Below are 23,408 nucleotides of genomic sequence, written 5' to 3'. Positions count from 1 at the left end.
AATGCAAAAACTGGAAATCTTCCAAATTTTTTTCTTTCCCCTCCTTTCTTCTCTCTCCCCCCTCTAGACTAGTAATTACTTTTAAAAATTAAAAGCGCACATCGCGCAAATGCAGGTTCCCGAGAGGATAGTGCTGCTCCCCAAGCCCCAACGGCTTTTCTCCAATCGGCATCAAAGCTATTCCCCAGTCGTGAAGCACTAGAGGGGAAAAGAAATATATCCTATTTATAGGTGAAGCTTCTCCGGAGCAGTTCGGAGATGATTTACTGGCAGATCACTGCTTATCTCAGCTGGATTTTTGCAAAGCTGAGCTTTGGGCCCCTTCTGCTGAGCCCAAGGGGTGCTGAGGTTTCCCCGCTTTGCCCAAGCTGTTTTTTTCTCGCAGGCTGAGCCCCAAGTGTTATTTCTCCGCTCCACGGCCTCTCGGCTGCAGTTCCTCTGGTTCGCAGGCAGGACAGCTCCAAAACCGGGATTTTTATCAGCTGAGGAATCGCACCGTACCCCGTTTGGAGTCCATGTGGTTTAGCACAGGAATCGCCAGGACACCTTATTGAGGGGAAGATGCATTAGGAATCCTGATTTCAACCGGTTCCCGCGTGGTTTTCCAGAAACCACAGCCGGCTTTGCAATTACTTGCGGCCGCAAAATGCAAATGGGTAAAGAGAGACTCATTATGGAAACGTGCCACCCACCAAAACAATATATATATATTCTCAGCCTTTATACAAGGATTTAAATAAAATCTGCAGAACGTTATGAGCCACCCTTTAGCTTCAAGCTTTGCTGATCCAAATGGCAGCAAACTCTTATTTTACTATTAGAAAACTCAATCTGTTTTCGCAAAAAGGGCAACAACCATCTAAAACTCTCATAAACTATTTGAGCAAGTTTTATTTGGTTGATCTATATTTTTTAAAGCCCTCAAAAAAAAAATCTATAAACTATCTTTAATGTCTTTTGTGACAGTGCTATTTCTTTTTCAATTACAAGTGTCATTTGGCTGCGGAGCCAAATTCAGGGACGTACTTTGCCGATTTGGAGACCCCTCTAAACCAAGAAAAAAAGGATACTCATGTTTTCCGCACGCTGTCAAAACTGGGAGGCAGACACGAGAAATACAATACGCCTGATATAGCTTTTGAACCTTTTTCTTAAAAGCTTGTTATGTGGTTTTTAAAATACATGGCACAGCAAATTATATTAAAACAAAGATAAAAAATAGTGTTTTGCTTGTTGAGCCATTAGAATGGCATTCTTGTCTAAAATAAATCGGTTGGAGATGGTTTTACTTCTTTGTCTTTTGCGAAAGCAAAGCGATCTTACGAACAGGAATTTCACTAGAATGACAACAGCCCCTAAGGAGTTCAAGGACTTGTTTCTTCTTCATGATATAACTATTTTTAAATTACTTAAACTATTGCTAAACAAACTACAAATATTTGAGCAGATTTGCTGACTTCACTATGAGTGCAGCTTTATGAATACTCCTTAATTCAGATGTAAAACATTTTAGGAACATACTTTCTCCGCTTCTCTTTCAGAACTTTTTTTTTGAGAAAACAAAATAATTACCAGTGACATTAATTAAACAATTGCTTGCTGATAATTGCTGATAATTATTACAAAGATTATTTCTAAGCAGTGTCCTGAGCAAGCTACTGGTTTAAACCCCGAAACAAAGAGCATTTTGCTCGGCCGTGTTTCCCCGTGTCTGGGCAGTAGCTGCAGCCCCTTTGCCCACGCTCCGAATTCATTTTGTATTTACCGGCTTCACAAAACCCGACAGGACGCGGCAGAGGAATGTTTCCTAAATTGAGAGCACAATACAAGCGCTGCAAATCAAAGAGTCTTCCATGAGCCCCACATCGGACCCAGCGCCGAAATCAAGAGGGGAAGAAAATCCATGGGCTCGCTTAAACTCGCGCACAACTGACCCCAAGACAAGAGCCTCCGCTTCTCTTTAGACGTTCATTTTCTCCCGTCTGAAGGGCTGGATATGCAGAGATGTTGAGCTGGCACCTCTGCCCATGCTCTAGAGACACCGATGCCCTCACCGGAGCCCAGGGCAGCTGGGATTAGTGTACCTGGCACATCTTTAAAACTTCATTTATTTTATTAATGATTTTTGGTTTTTAGCTGGAGTAATACAGTGGGTTATGTCGTATGAAACACACACTGGCTGTCAATCAAAAAGGGGGCGCTTTGGTCAGGAATAATCAGGGGTTTTGTTTCCAACATTAATGAAGTGGCTGGAATAGCAAACATCTGCCAAGGGGACTCAAACCCCCAGCAGCTGTTGGAGCCCCCGTACCCTTCCCATGCAGGACGGCCGCGCTGGGAAGCACTTCTTCTCCCTAAGGCTCCTCGGGAGGTTGAGAAATGGGGCCGTACGGGAGGGTGGAAAGCAACAGGCACGGTAGAAAAGGTTTGGAGGGCAGAAAACCTGACGCGGTTCGTGTGCGCGAGCCCAGCGACGGCAGCGCAACAGCAAGTTACCAGGATTTCTGCACATGCCCTTTCCAAGAGGGAATTAATCCAAGCAATTCACTGACTGAAGCAATTTTGTGTGTGTGTAAAACCAGTTATCAGAACTGAGGAGGAAAACAGCGCTGAGCTTGTCAATCGGCAGCGGGTTGTTCATGATGAAGAGCAGGGAGCTCAGCTTCCCCACCACCGAAATGAAAGCAGATCCTCGAGGAGGACAATCGCGTCTATCAGGAAAAGATACAGCAGGAGACTTTCTGAACTAGGGTTTCCAGAGACAACTTGTTTGAATTTGGAGACAATCTGTGCTACCAGGTGCTTTTCGTGCAGTACTAAAGCCCAACGGGTGCTGCGCACCTCGGGAAAATGATGAAGCACCTTTGGGAAGGTTGTTTAGTCCCAGCACAGACGTTATCACAAGGTGGTGATTAAGGCCATAGGAATTAAGTGGCTGCCGCATTACTGAATTTATTTAGGTAGAACCCAAATACCTGGCTCTGTTCAGGGAAGAGTTAGCTGGCTGTGATTACTTGCTTCTGTACTTGTACACAGCCTAGCACACTGGGATCATTTTTGGAGAGGAAATCTGTCTGGTGGGTTTTCAGCTCACTAGTTTTCACATTTAAACAAGAATTTAAGATGCAGAAAGCCTGTTGTGTTTTTTTTTCCTGCCCATTCTGTCAAAAAAAAAAAGTACCAAAACCTCAAAGTACATTGATTCTTCTTCTGAATTCCTTTTTCCTTACCAAAAGGGCAAAGATAGCTTTTGCAAGCCCCTGACATTACTGTGTTTAATTACTAGAAAAGCCCCTTTTACAGTGAAATCCAACCACCTTCGAAAATAGATTAATACAGACAACCAGTCCTGTTAAACAGCAACATTCTGATCTGAAGTCTGTGCCTTTTTCAGCTTGATACCTGATCCAGAATAGAAAAAACAATCCAATGTGTGGGTAGAGACGGGGAGGCACAATTTGGGCCAGTGTTTTGCTCGCGGGAAGCGTATCCAGAGGCTTTGTCCTCTCAGCGTGAAACGTTCTGGTGCATGAAAGTCCCTTTGAGTAAAAGATCTCAGCAACCATCTCACACAAGTGAAGAGGGTTTCCAGTATGTGCCTGATGCCAGACAAAATGGCATTGTCCAAAATGCTTTATTTAAAAGCAGGAAAAGAGCGTAAAACCTCCCAAACACACACACACACATAAGGTAAATCCAATGAGCCCCTTAGTCTTCTACGTTCCCCTGACATAAATGCTTTTGGAGACAGAATCAGACACCTCTCGGCTCCCAAAATCAAAGCAGATCCTGCCATTGGCGCTGGGGGTTGAAGTGGTTTCCATGAGCTCACTGGGGGTGTTGCGTCACCACTAATTCAGGGCACCGAACGTACCAAACCGGATAGAATAAATCATTACGAATCCCGAGACAGACTCACTGGCAGATCTGAAGGCATTTGGAGAGATATTTATGGGGTGCCTCTGACTTTCTGGGTGTTGTACAGAGACCACGTATACCTGAGTTTACGCCAAGAAACATATGCCATCTTTCAGCAAGCGGGGATTTGTTTTTTCATGCTATAGGTAAGAGGCTAGAATCATAAACTAGGGCTAAGGAGGTTGGGAGCGGCAACCAGGAATGCAAAGGAGGATTCTGTGTCACGCTGAGCAGCAAAACACACCGACGGGACTTGCTGTGGAGCAGAGATCGTACCAGTCACAGACAGGCCACTGCCGAGGAAGAACATCCTGGAGAATATCATGGAAGGCAACAGCTCCTGTTACTGTTCTAACAGCTGAGGGTCCAGTAGTGTGCCTGGTCCCCTACTATTCATCCCAAATATTAACAGGACAACGAGTAGTGGTTTTCTCCATGCATCCACTTCTCCAGCAAACACCACGTTGCAAAACAGTCTCTTCCTCATCATCCTACCCACGTTGCTGTCCTCTCCCCAACGCCAGTGAAAACCAACTCACCTATTTTAATATGGCCAACGTGACAAAACTCGAATTTAAACCGCTTTCCTAGAGGGGCGCCAGCAGTAAGGGCAGCATCTGGTCTCAGGAGAATAAGAGTATTTGGGATTGGAACGTCTTAAAAAAGCTCCCCTGATTTTTTGGCATGGTAGGTTCCCCAAATCTAACACCGCTTCACTCTTTAACCCATACTCCAGCCTAATTTGGATGAGGATCCACATATGAATGCTCACAGCTTCATCCGGCTTCGCCTAAGGCTAATTATTTTTCGCACAAGGCTTGTTCAATCTCTGCCAAGCTGGATGGCAACACGTTAAAAAAGGAAAAATCAAAATATTTCCAACTCCTTTTATAAGACGGGTCAGGATGTTTTGGTGTTCGCTGGCTGATGCTTTTTCATTGTTCACAAGGATTATATCTGTTTGTTTTCTTTTTTCCTACAAGGCAATTTACCTGAAAGCAAAGAAGAAAAAAGATCTCAAACCAACAGACCAGAAGAATGTCTCCAGTCTCCATAGAGACACCAGAAAAACATCATGATCATGTGAGCTGTACACAAGAAGCCTATTCATACCGGAATGGGTGGTGTTCCAGGACGTTAAGTAATTTTGACAATCTGCCACTATCTCAGCCTGCAAGAAGCCCAGGGGGAGTTATTGATGCCATCAAGTACTGATCTTTATAAATGGTTTCTAGACAGCCTTTATCATTCCGGGCGCAGCAAGGCCCCAAATCCAAACCTGCAGACAGATTTTAGCGCAGCCATTCGAACGAAACCAGGACCACCATCCCCAGAGAGATCCCAGATGCTGTGTGTCCTGCACCAGCCGCTCAGGCTTCCAAGGGTCAGGAATTGCCTGCAGGAAGCCCCAGCTACCGCAGGACAAGAGCCCAGGTCTTGCTCTTCACTTCCCAAGCGCTGCTGCAATTCACTGGTGTAGATAAACTCACGCTTAACTAATACAAGGGCAAGCAAGGACAGACAGGGGTTCTGGGAGGCGATAAATAACAGAGTACACCAGAAGTTCCTGTAGCGCTGCTGGGTCCCAAGGGCTCACAGGTAAGGCTGGGGTTTTCATTGCCTAATGCTAAGAGAACAGCAGAGAGATTTCTAAGAGGCAAAGCTTATAAATAGATTAATTCCTTCTAAACAAGGAAAGAGCAAAACCTCAGCTACGGTGAAAAAAACCCTTTCAGAGGTCCTGGCCAAATTTCCTCTTCTGAGGGAGCCTGCTCACAGGAATAGGGCACCAGTGCCATTCTGGAAGCAAATCTGTCACACTCTGGATTGCTTAACAACAGGCAGAGGAATCTGCAGCCCATCAGGTTGTGCCACTGCTCACCTCCATGAGAACTGGCTCTGCCTCACGTCCCTTGGTTTGCTGCAACGCGCTTTCATACAGAGCTTTTAGGATAATCCCAGCTCCGTGCAGGCCAAGCCCTACCCCAAAGCCAGCCGGTACCCACGAGGAGCAGGGAGAAATCAACTATAATTCAATTGCCATTCAGTATAATTTAGGACATTAAAATACACATAGCTGTTAAGACCCTGGTGCCAATGGTTAAGCCACAGAGCTTTCACTGGGTTACCAACGTAAGTGGGGGAGCAGGACATCAAACAACTGATACATGTGCCCAATCCTCATGCATTTAAGGAGCAACCTCCAAGTTCCTTGACTCAGACATCCCATTTTTCTCCAGCTGACTGCAGACAGCAACAGCAGCGATTGAAGAACATCTTTAATACAGAAAAGAGAGCTCTACCTGAAAGCTTGGTTCTGCTCCCTGTCTACCACTCTGCCTTTATATTTCTTCCTACTCCTGAGACACTCCTGCTTGGCACACTAATATTTTAGATTTAAACTTCTTCATAGCTTACCTCCATTTTATTCTCTCATTTCTTATTATTTTCTTCTTATAATCTTACTAGAGTTGAGCCAGTGCTTTCCTTCCTATTTAACATCACCGAACTGCTCTGGAAGCCTCCCTGCTGTAAGAAAGAGAATGAAAATAGACCTCTGGCTAACAAAACAGAAGGGAAGCTCATCTTCCCCCTTTTATAAGAAAGAAAGGGTACCCACACCCTTACATTTCCACCTGCAAGCACTAATTATTTGTCATTGTGCTAATTGCCTGCTTCAGTATAAAAAGGGGACAGGACAGTCTTAGAGAGACTTGTAATGGTTGTTGGTTATGCTGTGGTAACCACTCAATGTTAGTGCTTTTGCTATTAAAATAGATAAGGTCAATATAAAAAAGTCTATATAGATTATGATTGCATAATACTGGACTAAAAGAATGTCATAAAGAAAAGAAGTCTGAAATGTTATGCTAAGGACAACTTACTATAGACTATGCTTTACTATATAGAGCTCTTTCTCTTTTTATGAACTTCAAACAAATGTCATGCCTTTTCACACTGAAAACAAGAAACGCCTGAATATGGACGCTTGATGTGCAAATAATTCTAAACTCGAGGCCCTGCTTCAGACATCAATAAGCAGAGCTAACCTTGCTATCAACGTCATGTACATCAAGCAGCTCTTGGGCCATTCCAGAGTGACACTGTCCCATCTCAGCTTTGCCTGTAAATCAAAGCAGCTTGTGGATGGGTCTTCCAGAATATTAGTATTGCAAACAGGATCCAGTCCAACAGATTAATCCTGTTCCATTGCCTGCAATGGGACTAAACTGATACTAGATAAAGATCTGTTTGGTGATCCAGATGAGGCAAAGCTTGAGAATAATTACTGGCTAATTAGGTCTCCATGGTCGAACTGTTCTCTTGGTTAAATAAGGTTAAGTACCTGGTTAATAATAAGGACGTGCTCTGAGTATCCTTGTGAAAAGTTGCTCTTTTAAACTTCCAGTGTGATTTTTTCTTTAATATATATTAAAGGCACAACCTCAATCAGGCGAAGTACAGTGACTTAAGATGTTCTGGTACGCCACAAATGATTGCTGGGAAAGTCAAAGAAGAGATTAAATAGTTTTCCGTTCCAAATTGTTTTAAGCAGAACTGGTATGGCCACATTGCTACATGATGCTCCTGCGTACAGGAGTATACACAACTCTTCCATCTCCCAAAGAGCTCTCTTCATCCGAGACGCTACTTCAAGCAGAGAACAGTTTAGTTCACCTACTGCCCAGTTGTCACTTTGTACACATCAGTGACAGCAGATATGCTGGTTCTGTTTGCTTCCGCAGGGCTTAGCCAACTTATATTTGGAGATATAGGTCTTCTGGGCAAATGTAAATGTTGTCAGCTACTGCTTTACGTCTCCTCTGCGGGGGACTTTTGAAGGCTTTGGTGACCAGCACCCAAGCAATCTGCAGCATGGGGAAAGGTGGAGTGTTCCCGGGCTGGTGGTATTTGTGAACGTTACCCCTTGTGCTTTACAAACCAATAAACTCTGAGCCCTAAAATGAGTGCTTATAACTGTTCAAAATACATGCAAATAGAAAAGGATGACAATGTTATCAAAAGACAGACTGATGAGGAGTCCTGGACTCTTTCTGACCTTTCCACACTCCATTGCAAACTCCAAGAGCAGCTCACAGATCAGAGCAATCTGTCCTCTGTGACAGACTTCAGTGGCATCTCCAGAGCCTGTCTGAGGGGTAGGTTGGTGGTAGGTCAGTGCAGCTTCACTAATGTTTCCATAGAGATACCAAAATCCATCAGCTGAGAATCCCCTTACTGCACACCCTGCTGCTAAAGCTTGCAAGTATTTGTCTGAGGCACTAATGAACCCATCATTAAAATAATAAGTTTGAGATCCTGTTTGTGGTGTGGGCGCTGTGTGCAGTTAGAATAGATAGCACCATAGAAACCCAGACAGTGGCTAAAGAGGCCAGAAAACAAATGTTCCTTTGGTGTGCTTCGGCCTCAGATGCCGTCCAAGCCCCGTCCAAGCGCTCAGACAGGGCTGCTGTGTTCTCCGGACCAAGTGACTCTCTTTGCAAGTGCCGGGTCACAGACACACGGGTTATTCGCATTAAAAGACAGGCAACACAACTCTTCCATAAAAGTCCAACAGACAGACATATTAACCCCTGTAATCCCTTCCTGTGGTGTATATGACGCCACATAGATTTATTAATTAAACCCTGTTATCCGGTGGTCACTGTCAATTAAGTGTTTCCTTGTAACGTGTATAACGAGGGCTCATTCATTAGCAAATGTTTCCATTACATTTAAGGCTGTGAGTCTCTCTGCAGACTTCTCTTCCCCAAAGACAGGTAAAAAATTTGTTGTGGCTTGAAAATCGGGTTGAAGGGAGGGGATGGAGAAGTAAAAAACGGGAGAGCCAGATACTGGATCTGTTGCTAAATGAAACAATTAATAAATGATCATTGCTGTGCCCTGGAAAGGCACGGTGCCATCTCCAAACAACTCTGTTTTAGGAGGCAGCTGCAATTCCTGGCTCTGCCACTTGCCAGCCCTGTGACCCCAGGAAAATTGCAACACACCCCTACCTTTATTGTTGCTGTTCTCTGCTTAAGCAGCTCTCTGCAGAATTGCATGTACAACCAAAAAGCAGCAGCCTTATGTGTGGGGCTTGCAGCTTGATCAATGCCTCTGAAATGTGGCCTCACCCAGTTGTCCATTCAGGCAGCCAACTGTGTTGAGGTCTAAAGTGTTGCTGGCTCAATAATTCATGGTAAGATTTGTAATGCCGACAATCTTCTAAAAGTACCAGTTTTCTCAGTTATGTTACTAGAAATATCATCACATCTCTGTCAGATAAACTCTGACTGCTGAGAAATGAAATCACTGAAAGACTGAACAAAAAAAGCACAAGATGCTTCTTTCAAGCAGCATCTGTAATAATAGAAACGTCATGATTTTAAATGAGTACTTAAAAGTCCCTTCAGACCTGATGTGATTTTTAGATCATGGGATTTTGGTAAAACTGATCTAATAGAATATTAATCCACTCTGAATGTTACCAAGAGTTCTTTCCAGCAGCTGCCTCACAAGAAGGAGGGAAAGAAGTAACTGAATCCAAAGCTTTTAATAAGTACGTGCCTGCCAGTTGTGCCAGCGCAGCTGTTGGGAGATGGAGCTACGGTTCCCCCTTCTGGCAACATTTGCAGTTGCAAGTCCTTTAAAAATGATTAAAAAAAAATATATACACACACATATATATATATAAAATTAATACAAGGCTGGGTTAAGGCTCCTTGTGAATGCAACTCAAAGCTAACCATGTCGGACAAATCACAACACTCACATGTTGGGGAGAAAAAAAAGCCTATCTGGAGATGACTGACAAGAGTTAGGCAGTAACTTGTTGGCTAATGTAATCGTAGTACTGATATTATTAGTGCTCTAGTGGTGTTATGACTTTGTACAATGACCTCAAGGCTTTACATATACTACATAGCAAGAGAAAGCTTCTTGTAGAGATGCTTTAGTTGCCAGAGGCCAGTTGCAGAGTCTGGAAATAGACGGGAGTGGAAATGTGGAGGCTGAAAAGTTACTGGGTGGTGTTGGCAGTAAGTCCTGAAACGATCCCACAGAAAAGCGAGTCAGATGTTCCTCCTCTCCCAGGTCCTCTGCGGCCAGACTGAGAGAACGAGCTGTTACCGTTGAACGTGTGGAAAAGACGACCTTATCGAATCAAAATCACTGGGAAAAAAAGACAATACCATCTGGCCACTTCTGAGCGAGCCGGAGCCCGCGCTGGCACTGGCTGGGGGCTGCGCGCTCGCATTCCTGGGACATTTCTAATCATAACTGTGAATGGCATCCCGCGGTGCCTTTCTGGGATCAGGTTCCCCTGGAGGTGCCCACTGCTGTGTGTGCAGGCAGCAGAGCTCCCACTGAAGCACGGCCCCGCTCGCTGCCGCCAGAGCTGGCATTCCACACAGGGCCCATTAGAAAAAAACAGTAGCAATTTAGACTTTCAGAGTATTCCAAGCTTCATATTTTTTTTAAGAAAACCAGCAAAAGACAGGAAAGGATAAAATGATGCATTCCTTCTACACTAACGTACATATATAATAAATTACGGAGAAAAAAAAATAAAATAGTATTATTTTTAAGAAGTCCACCTTACTTTTTTCCCTTTTTAGTGTCGGCGTGTTTGCACAATTCAAAATGGACTGAAGTGATAACGAGTAACTCAGCACATGGCCCCGTCTGCTCGGGTTATTATCATGCATTCCTATCTGACTATCTAATCTAAGATGCTTTTAAAGGACCCATCATCAAAATATCTAAGTGCTGCCACAGGATCTAATTACTAATCTTCAGGAAGAAACACTGGCTTTGCTGCAAAGTTGGAATAAACCTCCCTTAAGTCTTTATGAAGCGGGGGGGCAGAAAGCTGCAGAGCATACGTGCATAAAACATAAAACCGCCTTTCTTGTGCCTAAGTCTGTGAGCACTTGATGCATGACGCAATATCAAACTATTGTTCTATCAGAAAATATGGTGTTATTTTACACTGCACGAGACCATGAGTCATTAAAAGTGTCTTGTACCACATCCAAGAAATGGTTTATATTGGCCTGTGTTATTCATCACTTTCTGTAGTGGTTGACTTTTCTTTGAGCAAGTTACCGCAGGATTTGAGTGCCCTACAGGTACTAGTGGATTCACTCTCCCAGCATCCACAGATTACACACCATCGTTTTCTTTAAATGTGGAGAATCGGAGGCAAAGACAAGGGATGGGATTTGTCTAGGGAAATAAGAGAGGTTTTCAGGGCTGTGCTCCAAATGCAACCAGATGTCTTGTGTCATAGTTCTTCCCTGCAGGATCTCTACTCGTTGAAATAGAGCATTTTCTCTTGTCTCCTGACAAGCCAAGGACAGGTTCACCAGCTGGACCAAATAAAATCATAGCCACCATCTGCATCCTTCTGCTCAAGGAAGTTATTGAAACTCTGAAGGTGCAAAGGGCTCACAGTAACTGTGTTAGATACAGACTTTGTTGCTTGCTATATAAAATAGGGGGAAAGAAGACGAGGGAATGAGCCTGGGATGAGTTTTTCATGCTTGATTTAGAAACCAATTCTAGGTCTCTCCTTTCTTCTGTTCCTAAGTCACTACCAGCCTTATACTATAAGGAATATCAGGAGTATCTTGCATATCCATATTCCTGGATAGTTCTTCATCAGAGACATGAATAGGCTCATGAATCACATCCATGTGTCTCAGAGTCTAAAAGTCTTCAACTCAGTCCACAGGTTGTTCCTCAGCTCTCTTTGATTTCCATTGAAGCACAAGTTTCCTAAAACCGCTGTAAAACTGTGGATGGGCACAGTGTGATGCACAGTTTGTGTGGAATGGGACAGCTTGAAGCAATACATTTGCAGCTAAAAAACCCAAACCATTACAGCTGATTTATTGTAAGTGAAACTGCACTCTCCTGTTACAGCGGTATAACTGTGTTTCTAAACAAATGTATATAGGCAGGGCTACATACCATCCACTTTCTCCAGTATAACCCACATAATCTGAATGCCAGCCCAGCCTTGTTTTCCCATTATTCAAATCACCCTCCCCACTAAGCAACAGCAACGCATTGATAGAGTTAAAGCACGTACCATACAGTTATCCAGATGGCGCAATGCAGATGTCCTTGATCTGCTCTGGCTGGTGATTTTGGGGTGAAACAGCATCTTCAGGAAAGCATCCATAAAGCCTTCATTCGATGAAACAGAGAATTCACCCATCTGCTGAGCTGTGCCACTATAAAATGAAAGTTTTACATCTGATTTGAATGCATTCACCGTTAGCTGATTTAATAAGACTGTTTGCATTTGATTTCTAATGTTACAACTTCTACTAATTATTTTGGCTTTTAATGCATTTATGAAAGTTTGTTTAAAAAGAATATATATATAATTTTGCAAACTCTTAGAGCAGGGTGAATCACCTATAAAACATACACTCATCACTAGAAAGGCATTTTAAAATGTCCAGCCTGGAGCCAGCAAAGCTTGCAATTTGCCTTTGTGAGAGAAGACCAGCAGATGGCAATGCTCCTGAGCAGAGCCAGCACACAAGCACAACCTCTTGCTTCTGGTGAGTCAAGAGCATTATCGCAAGGCAAGGAAACCTGGGCAAATAAGACAAAAATGTCCCTGAGCTTTGCTGAAGAATTCAGGCTGAACTTCCCTACCATAATGGGCAAAATCATCACTGCGTGCCCTCTTCCACCTCGCATTTGTCCATCTTTCCCACTCTTATTACTATTACAGCTATTTTTATTTTGGAGAGCAATAGTTACTTTCAATAGGATGGCACCCAGCTGGATGAGCACCCCTTGTGCTGGATGCTGAATCACCGTGCAATTAAAAAACTGTCCCTTTCCCCAAGATTTTACAATCTAATGTAATTCCGTTTCTCTGGGGCACCCCCACAGGCAATAGAACACTTTTCCTGCCCTACCAGCTCCTGTGCGGAAGTCAGAGATAATACAGTTAGGTAAAACTGCCCGCCTGTTTCATACCAGATGGTTTGCATAGTACAGTGAAGTGGCTTGAATAAGCATGAAAATCACTTCTTCTGTTACTCTTCGTCCTTCCTGTACTTTCCCATATCATTATATTTATTATTTTAAAAACACTAAAATATAAGCCAATCTCATCCTGGAAGTGTTCATACCAGGAAGGACAAAAGAAGGCTTTTAATGACCCTGGGACTGAGTGCATAAACCATCATTTTGAAAACAAATCAAATGTGCAAAGCTTAGCAAAGCGATCTCTTAAAACCCAGCTCCGGGAGAGAGATGGAGAGGTTGCATTTTCCTAAAGATGGGGAAATCGAGAAATGCTTGCAGTCAGTGCCCGAAGAGCCTTCTTGCTCCCAAGTTTGGGGTTTCTATAGCTGAACCACTATAAAATATTCGGCAGGAATGAACAAGAGCTGGGATGGAGCTGGAAGGAACAGCAGGGGGAGGTATCAGGCTAGACATGAAAATAACCAAGAGAAATTCCCTGCCCTGTGCCCTCAGAGAAGATAATCTGGACGGTTCCTTTGGGTCTGCATGGCTCCCTCTTCCACCGTGGGAGACAGCAGGCCCTGAAGTTATAGTGCATAGGGAAAAACATGGTTTTACAGGCAACAGACAGAGACAATCCTTCGTGCCCTGGTCAACTGCACAGCTGTGCACATCTGTGAGCTCTGGAAAGGACAGTTACTGGAGGGACACGTGAAAGGCTTTGTCCTTTGAGTGTACCTTTGAATGCTGCTGATCTCATCCCCACCACACGAGTGTAAAATGAAAAGACAGAGATGCCACATGCATCCCTGGAAGAGGATGTAGCTCACCCTCCCAGTGCACGGATGCTCTCGAGGTCCTGAAGAACACATCTGGAATCACTTACAGCAGCATCTGGAAGCTGTCATGAGCTGCAATGAGACACAGTTGTCTAATTATTCTGGGTCCACATCCTTTGCCACTGTTAAGCTGTCAGTGGCCATTCAACCCCCTTGGCACAGATCCCAGCACACCATCCCTCACATACTACACTTGTGATGGTACAAGAAGCATCAGCTTTATCTCCAGTCCTGCCCCCACGGTGCCCAGCACAAGCAAACAACTATGGGAAGTTCACTGGTATAGCAAGAGGACTGAAATAAAAAGGAAAAAAATCTTAAAGAGTCAAAGAGCCTAGAACAATAATGCTCTAATATTCCTAGTTTATCTCACCACCAGACACAAATGAGGTTTTCATTCCGCAGCATCAATCTGTTCTTTCATGAGAAGTCCACCAAGAAACCTATTTGCAGCAGCTGTGTGGTTAACATTATCTTATGAGATATCCTGGAAGGAAAAAGAAGTATGAAAGTACCCAGGACAGACTCCATCATTATAATCTCAGTACCTCATGCTCTCTTACCAATATAGGATAGTTTTTTAATGGAAGCTGCTCCTTTTTGTTTCCCTATCTCTTTACCAGCATCTTTGCTTGCTCCTAGAAGTGAAGGGATTAAGCAGACTGTACTGTGCATTTTACTCGCCGCGTAAAGCGACAGAGGCTAAGGATTTTTGCTCATTATTCTGAACTTCAAGGCTGAACTTCCTCTGGAATCGTTTGCATCTTCCCTTTCCGCCTCCAGCAATGCCCCTGAGGTCAGTGTCCTGACCCAGGACGGATGGGATTAGAGCAGGAGGGAGGCTGATGCCTACGCTCAGTCGACTCTTTCAGAGCGGGATGGTGCTCCCTGTGCTAACAGGAAGCAGAGAAACGTGAGAAAAAAGTGAATAAAAATAATAGAAACCAAACAGGAATGTGGAGAAGCTCTGGGGAGAAGAGGAAACATGAAAATACATGGGATATAAAAGGTCAGAGTGCACTCATGCAATAGTGGCTCCAGGGGCACAAATGAGACGTACAGAAAACGCAAAGGAGTGAGAGAGGAATCGTTAAACCAGGACCAAATTCCAAAGGATCCATCTAAGAGTTCAGCTCACGCTGCAATAAACAGCCAGATGGCTGCGTATCCCAGAGAGAGCTGCTGGGAAAGGAAATGGAGAGGGAAAGAGGGGGAGAGCAGGGTCACACACAACTCTTCCATTCCCAGTGCAAGAGGAAAGGGAAACGTGGATTAAGTGAGGTCCTCACTGCCCCAGTTCTGGCCAAGCCGGCACAGGAGGCAGAAGCAGCCAAGGAATGTCTTTGAACCTCGCGTGCTCACAAATTCTTCTTGCTGTCTTCCCTTCTCGTTCTCTCCCCTCATGTCAGCCCCCTCTTTTCTTACTTGCAGACCACCCCTCTCTGTGTTTCCGACAGTCTCTGCAGTTTTTCGGAGGCCCAGAGCAAGGGCTGGTTTATCGCACCCTCAGCCATGTGTCACGGTCTCACGTCCTCTCTTGGTGCTCCAGAGCCCTTCGCAGGTCACGGTCAGACAGAAGGGAGGCAGTGAGACCAGCCTTTACTCTTACAAAAAGTGCTCTGACAACCCCAAAAGGTCCACGGGATCTCCTGGATTCATCTCCCTTGGGAAAAAAAGGAAAAATCAAAGACTCTACTAAATAAAGTCGTACAGGCTGGGCTTCCCACAGCAGGACAGCTCTGGGAAATACTATGAATTTAGAATTCTATCCATTAGCTCAAAATCAGGACCTCATCTTGTATTCTTGAGACTCTCAGGATTCATGATGTGATCTTGAATACGTCATCTGCCCTTTCTGTGTCTCTGTTTCACCGGTTGTGAAACAGGGAAGAATGCTGACCCCCAGGATTCTGTGTTGAAAACATGAAACCAGTTTAAAGAAACATTATCGGGTGAATCAGCCGCTATTAGTGTCTTCTCTAAAATTTTAAAAGCTTTGGTCCCTGAAGCAGCTGTGAAAGTAAGCAACATCAGGGCATTTCAAAGCAGGAGTGGTTTGCTGTTTGTTTTTTTCCTGGGCTCTTTTTCTGGCTTGAGCTGTAGGTGTTGTGCGCTGAATACGGATCCTTTCATCCTGTTCAGCTGGGATGCACCACAGACAAGCTCACACCGAAGGCAAGAGAGATGAGAGAGTGTTCTTTACACATCACTTAGCCCTTCACAGACAGCCCGGACCCTGCGAAAGGGAAGGCAAAATCAGAACGACCTGGTGCCTCAGCCAGCTGGCAAAACACAGGCAAACACAAAAAAACCCAACCCCAAAACCCGCCCACCACTATATTACCTATGAGCAAAGGGAGACTGCTGTTTAAAAGAGGGAGACACGAGAAGCAGGCTGCAGATGACACTCCCTCCATCACCCATGAGAGGTTAATATACCAGGCTGATTTATCCAAGCTTTTCTAAAAAAAAGTTATATTCAGGAAAGGAAAAAAAGACTGGTTTTGCCTTTTTTCCTCTTTGTTCTGTACGCTGCCTGCTTTAGGTGAAGAGGGTATTCTTTATTCTAAGCTTGTTGGTAAATTATTTTCCCTTTTACACGTCTAGGCTTAGAAGCGGATTGAAGTCTGCTGTTAGGAAGATGTTGGTATTGCGTCTGTCCCTGGGTGCAGCACTTGGAGAAATCAGCATTTTTAGAGCCGGTTGCTTTCATCTTTGCTTTGAATCTGTTTTAGAACCTGCTGACTAAGCAGCAAAAATAAAGAGAGTGGTAGGGGGGCTGCCTGAGGCAGGAGGAAGACAACAGCCAACCCTAACACCTTGTTAAAGGGTCTCTTCTATACCGAGACTGCTAATAGTATTGCAGATGGTTTTACCATCACGTCAATCCCATGAACAGCAGCTGAATATTAAGAGAAAGAATAGTTTTGTGGATAAAATAGTAAACCAGATACCGCAATTTTTTTTAAGTCGCTATGTGATAACTCATCCATAGAAAAACAATTTGCCATTCTATCTTTTATTTTTGTCTTATTTCTGCCTTTTGAAGACATGTGCTCTCTTGGTTTCTCACATGCCCCCCCCAGCATCTACCCAGCAGGATTGCTGTGTCTCTAAACACCACTACAATGGGGAAAATATATACATGTATACATGTATTATATATATATATATGTAAAATCAGTGGCGTGGGCTGAATCCTGGAACACAAAGCTTGGCCGGGACTGTATCATTTCCACTCAGCAGACAGGCAGATCGCTTCTGGCACCTCCAAGAGCAAGAGGCCTGTTTTACTGACTGGCTCAGATTCCAGATCCCCAGCGCAACAGAAATTGAAAGGCACTGTCCAGAAAGATTTAATGAAATAGTTTTTCACCCACAAGGATGGGCAGCGAGCCATTCCCCCTCTGCCGAGCAGCATACCTTGGTGATCAGACTCCCAGAAAGCCAGAACACAGAAAGGAGAATAATTCTTCTGAGTCAAAACAATTACAGCACAGGAAATGGTGCATTTCTGGGCTGTAGCAGTAACCAAGACAAATGTACTTCTCTCTGCCTGCCACAGCACTGGCAATATTTCATACTCCAGGACAGCCCAAGGTATGCAGGCTTTTCACTGGGATTTGCCCTAACTCTTCAGACCTGCTTTTGAAGTCAGAAATCCCAGCTTCCTTGCCAATAATTACTGTAGATCTGCATCCTTGTTGGAGTTTTCCTTGACTTGCTTAATGAGGTGCGGGATATTTTTATGATCATCATCTGTTTTGCAGAAGCATCCAGGATTCCCAGCCGTAGCCTTGCTGTACACACACAGAGAAACGGCAACGGACCATCCTCAGGGCAGTTTATCTCATCAGACCTGCTAAATCCTCCTCGGGACCCTTACACACCTAGTTCTGGTACCTTCAGAAAGCGATGTCGGCTTACAATTATCTTCATTTTCTGGAAATAAAGCCATGGCAGTCCCACACCTCTCCAGCAAGGCAAACACCTTCCTCCTCCATCATCAGTAAATACATTTCTTCCTCAAGACAAGAAAGAATGGCCATGTTGAGAGGCAGAAAAGGGAACAGAGATCTCTCCAAAACGAGTGAAGGAATCCCAGTAATTGAACAGCTCATATTTTGACACGCTGAGTTATTAAATTTTGAGAACTGATGGAATATCTCTCTAGACACGGCACTGCTTCCCGAGTGCCAGGGCAAATACCAGAACTGAGGCAGCCTGGTTTTCAACACAGACCCACCGTCCGTGCCCACAGGCAAGCCTACGGCTGCTGCCCATAGGGAAAACGCTGGGGAAAAAGCCTAAAAAGGAGAAGGTTGCTCTGAAGGTAATGGAACCACAATCGCTGCACACATGCAGATTGATGTTATTGAATAATAACCACAGCTTAAAGATTATGAAATTAGAGCCTGAACCACAATATTCCTGCGAGCTCTTCCATTTCCTACTGGTCTCACTGAAAGTTGAGGAACCTCCTCCCATGCAATCCCCTCCTCCGTTTCTAGAACCCGCTGCATTTCCAGCTCTTTTCTGTTCCAACAGAACACAGCCACATTTGGCACTGTGCACCACTTGCAACCTGAAATAGGCTGTGGGTCCAACTAGACTGCAAACTTAACATTTCACAAAGAAACTAAATTGTTTTTACCCTGCAAATAGCTGGGAGCATTGCTGTTAATAACTAAAAATCATCCCTTGCACATATGTAGCATCTTTCATTCAGGAGTCTCAAAGCACTTAATAAGCAACAATTAATTAACCCCGTAACATCTCACTGCTGTAATTAAAGCATCTATATAAGGAATAATTGCACTACCAGTGATTCCGGTTCCAGTAATTTCATCAAAATGCAGCAGATAATGTCCCAGCATTTTGTAGAGCAATGTAACAAACAGTAGCAGCTTTAGAAAGATCCTAAAAAGTTCTGTATTAGGCTCTGGAGATGGATTCAGGAAAGAAGAATGTGAACAGGTAATTAATCAATGTTACAGGATTTCTGGACAACACACTTTAATGCTTCTCTTTTATAGCTATATTAACCACCAGCATAATTTTGTTCATCACATTCGCGTTAGGTTAAAAGTGCCCTGTGGAATCCCCATAGAAGCCTTGATCTACATTTCCCAAAGTCACGGTTTTCAACTTCCAAGCACAAAGTTTAGGCAAGACTGTGATGAGGAAAGCAAATTATTTTGGGTGTCTAAGCGATGCCTTTAAAATACCTTTGAGATTTTCAGGTCAAAAAATAAATCACATCAACAAGCATGTAAAATGCTATTATCTCAGGCTCCTGGGTATGACATTTGCATTCCAGAGCCCAGGGCATTAAGCAAACAACATTGTCTCACAGCCATAAAGGCCCCTTAATGTCAAAGTGTTTATTAAACGCTCTAAAGAGGCCAGTTTGGGGATAGTTCACGTTTCATTATCAGTCTGGAGGAAGAGCTATCTCCCATCTCTTATTTTTCTAGTGCTGCCTTAGCTTTTTTCCAACCCTTTCATACCTCCTTTTCAATAATAGCTGTCCTATCTTCCCATACAATTATAACATTTTATTCCAAGACAAAGGAAAGGGAATTTGTTCCTTTAGAGAGCTTTGCTCTGCACACAATGCTTTAAGGCGTCTGCCTAGATTTATATAATCTGACAGCTTAAAGATGGAACAACAATAATAATGGCAAGACTTGCAAGTTCTTCCAGCAGCTCGCAAAGCAAAGCAACGTTCTTCATCAACATTAATTAAGACTTAAACCATCGCCAGTGGTTTTTACAAATGGCAAATCTTAAGCACGCGGCGGTTAAAAGGACTCGCAGGATGCCACAGGAGTCAGTAGCACATTTAGGAACAAAGTCTAAATATCCAGACAATTAAAGCCTAATTTTTCCTTTTTCCTTTCCACTACATAATTAAAGTGCATTTCTGGGGTGCTAGTTTATAAGAAGCAGCTGTGCTTTCCACTTTGCTGCTCTTTCTCTCTTTCCAAGCGCATATACCATCAGACTGGATCAATATCCAACACTACAAGGATAATCTAAAGCAGCGCTTGAAAGATTTTCACAGGGTGCCGGACCACAGCAATAGAAGACTGTTGATATTGAGTTACCTTGTATTGTTAGACAAAACCCACACAGCAATAAGACACTAAAATCTCACCAGGTATAATTTAGCATAGTTGTACTGAACTCAGAAACTCTAGACCAAGTGAAACCAGTCAAAGATGTGGTAGCAAGCGTTTAACATGCATAAAACCACCAAGATCTGGAGTTTCATCAAAACAGAAAGATAAGTATCTTGCTTCAACGTTTAAGCCAATCTTCGGAAAAGGTCCAAATCAAGACTGGGGGTGAAATTTTCCCCACGCGCTCGCTCTGCTGCCTAAACAGAGGAGAGCCAGGTTATTTCCATCACAGCTCTGCCGTGTGCTGCACAAAGAGCAGAGTGAGTTCTAGCAGTGCTTGGACCTGAAAGGCGACATTGTTGGAGGGACAATGTGACAGCCAGTCAGCAATACAAACATTCACCCAAGTCAGGATTGCTGCAAAGGCAGCAGAAAAGTCCTGACATCTCGGCTTGGAAGGGCTGAGAACGCACCAGCTGTGACTTCAGCTGGACGGGTAGTGATGACTTTAAAGTTTTAGCATGCTTCATACACCGATTCCTCCTGAAAAGGAAACTAACGAGCGGCATAAAACATGCTGTTATTTAAAAGCTTCTAAAAAGCCAAACCTTCTACATGCTTCGGCTCAAGTCAGCAGTTCTGCAGGGCTTGGTTTAGGCTGCAAACCAGCGCGCAGCCTCTGGCAGCGGCATTCGGCTGTGCAGAAAGATGTTCATCCAGTATCAACCCACTGTTAAAGAGACATCCCCATCTCATTTCAATGTGTCATGCAGCTTGCTCCTGCTAAGAAACATTTGACATGGCAGAGCTCAGACAGATCAGGGGTTGTGGTTCCTGTCTGGAAGACCCAAACCAGTGTTAAAAATATATAAGGAACACTCCGCTTGGTGTGAAGTCGAAGAAAATGCAGCTATTTACCTCAGCAAAAGATGATGTGCACAAACAGGCCCAAGATTCTCAGGTCATAACCGAATTCATACAGCACGGGGTCTGTCTTTACAAAAGGATGTGTGTCTCTTGCAAATCATTGCCTGTGTTCACCACTTAGGTCCATTGTTCGGTACATCAATAAAAATGTGCTGGAGAAGAATGTGTTTCTGTTTTACTGAGCTCAAGCTTTCAGTGTTCACTCCTGCCTTGATGCAAATGAAGCAAGCAAGCCTCATCCAAATCAAAATCCATCTCCTTGCTGTTATGGCATGTAGGACAACACAGCTAATCAAAACGAGAAAGAAAAAGGGGAGAAAAGGAGACTGAGTAAGTCCCAGCGTGCTGGTCAGATCTCCCAGACTTACAGTTGCCCAAAAGTTGAGAAAAGCAAAAGAATCTACTTGTCATTGCAAAGTTTCTTCATGTCCTCCCATGAAACAGCTTCACATTTATACATTGCCTTTTATGTGAAATCTTGGAGATGAGAACCTCTTTATTGTATGTAAAGCATCCACCGTGCTGCAGAAGTGATTGAGTGACTGCTGTCAGCAAGCCCTGCTATTACCCTGGGCGCCTTCTTTACCTAGAGACCTAACTGGATAATTATGGCTTTAAGAATGAAAAATCTAAAAGAACTCAAGCAAGGAAGGGCGGGGAAGAGTTTCTGTACCATTTGTGCCTCATGACAATTTAAAAAAGGTCTCTTCAAGAATTCATGGATTAATATACAGAAGAGCAGATATTAAATTAAACACATAGCATGGGACGTTCTCCTCATTCTGCTCCAAATTGGTGTACCATATGGAAAAGGTGCCTTGCAAGGAATGCTCTTGTTTAAATGGCTTGATAAATTGGATTCCTTTGATGCTGTTCACTCTTGCCTTCCTTAATCTCTCCTAATCATAATAATGATTCTTTTTTTTCTGCAATGCATCTGACCTACTTCCACATCCCCCTATCCTGCTGTTCTTTTCTGCCTATATTCTCTGTGAAATAGCTGTATTTCCACTAAAGTTTTCAAAAAATATTAAGATCCTCAGGCAAATCAGATGTTTTTGTTCTCGCTATGCAGTGAATGCTGGAAACCACATGCTGCAATTCTTTCCCTTTAACCAGTCCAGGCGTCAACCTTTACCAGTCCCACGATGCTGTTAGTCTACATGGAATTTCTTGAAGTGTTTGACCCACAAGACTACGGCAGAGGCCCACAAAAGGCAAGCAGCTCAGTTTTTAGTCACTCCAGGAAATAAATTTAACAAAAGGGCAATTAAAAAAAAAAAATTAAAAAGGAAAGAAAAAAGCAACTTTGACACAGGGACAGAAGGAAAATAAATAGTGGCAGGTGCATCACTTCAGACAAATTATACACCATCCATGCCGAACTCTGTCTGAAGCAGAAGGATAGGCCAAGGATTAAGGTTTTAATAGGGAATTTAGAATTAGGGATTACAGGCCCTGCTCCACTACAGCCGGACTATGTGGCTTTGGCCATTTGCAAAACAGGGTTAATAATTTTTCTCCTCTTTCGGCAATATTAACAGAGCAGCGATACGGAATATCGTCAGGCTGCTAAGGCTAAATGCAGTCTGAAATAAATGATTCTTAATGGGATGTCAAGCACCTAACATGGGAGTTCGGTGGGCATTTAAACTGGAACACAGCCCCTCTGCCCAGTACCCACGCATTGCTGGAAGCACGCTAATTCGAGACTCTTATTAACCCAGCGTTTGGTTTTGTTTGGAGGCTGAGACGCTGGTGCAAGAGGTGCCATAAAACCAAGGAAAGAGCAGCTGGTGCAGAGGAACCAAAGCAGCAGCACAGAGAAATTCAGAGCGAGTGTCAGTTTGTGAGGCTGCGGCGCGGGAGAGGAGAACCTGGGCCCAGTGCAGGGAACAACATGTTTAGAGCCAAGCAAAGACAAAAGCACAACAGGAATCAAAGGGTGTTGTATCTGATCCAAGAACACGAGGCCCTGAGAAAAACAGCCTCTGAAGTAAATCGCAATAAATGGCAGGTACCATAGTAGCTAGAGAGCTAAGAAACAAAGATATTTCCTGTGCAATAAACCAAGTAGCGTTACATAAAAGAAGAACTTAATTTAAAAGGACAACCATCCTCACTCTGTGCTTTCCACCGCTTTTAACACTTTCGTGACAAAACAAGGCACCCAAATTTTGCAGCATCCAAGGGAGTCTCTTTTTGCATTGATCTCACAAACCCCACCACTCTAACTAACAGTGTTTGCTGTCCTGTCAGGTACCTTGCAGCAACTGAAGAGCTTCTCTGTCCAAGAGCCATTCCTGCTTGCGCTGTGCATTCAAGGGATTAATTACGTGCCTCGTTCCCACTGGCTATCTTGCACTTGTCAGAAGAACCATGCAAAACCCCCCTATAAATGAGAAAAGAAAGACTCTTAGTATAAGCAGGCTTAAAATAAAAAAGAGCAAAAGCAGCTCTTGACTGGCGTGTATATGTCTAATAGCTAATTATGATGCTAAGTCACGGAATCTGATGATAAAAAAAAAAAAAAGCTATCCCCAGAAGACACACAATCTAATAACCCGGGGGGACAATCAGCACCAAACAGGCCGAGGGACAG

At 43.7% G+C, this 23,408-nt stretch overlaps 1 long non-coding RNA gene across 1 annotated transcript; it reads right to left on the bottom strand.

The window, feature by feature from the left end:
- Positions 1–3,574: 3,574 nt before the first annotated feature.
- Positions 3,575–23,183, bottom strand: LOC309448749. The gene is made up of 3 exons (XR_014185841.1): positions 23,070–23,183; positions 12,017–12,161; positions 3,575–4,910 (listed from the first exon to the last, which is right to left on the bottom strand). It is a non-coding gene; the product is annotated as an uncharacterized lncRNA (long non-coding RNA).
- Positions 23,184–23,408: the final 225 nt, after the last annotated feature.

This window comes from Streptopelia decaocto, assembly GCF_964273445.1.
Source record: "Streptopelia decaocto genome assembly, chromosome: 21".
Taxonomy (NCBI): Eukaryota; Metazoa; Chordata; class Aves; order Columbiformes; family Columbidae; genus Streptopelia; species Streptopelia decaocto.
The sequence above is the reverse complement of the archived record's forward strand: the minus strand, read 5'-3'. Positions and strand labels throughout refer to the sequence as shown.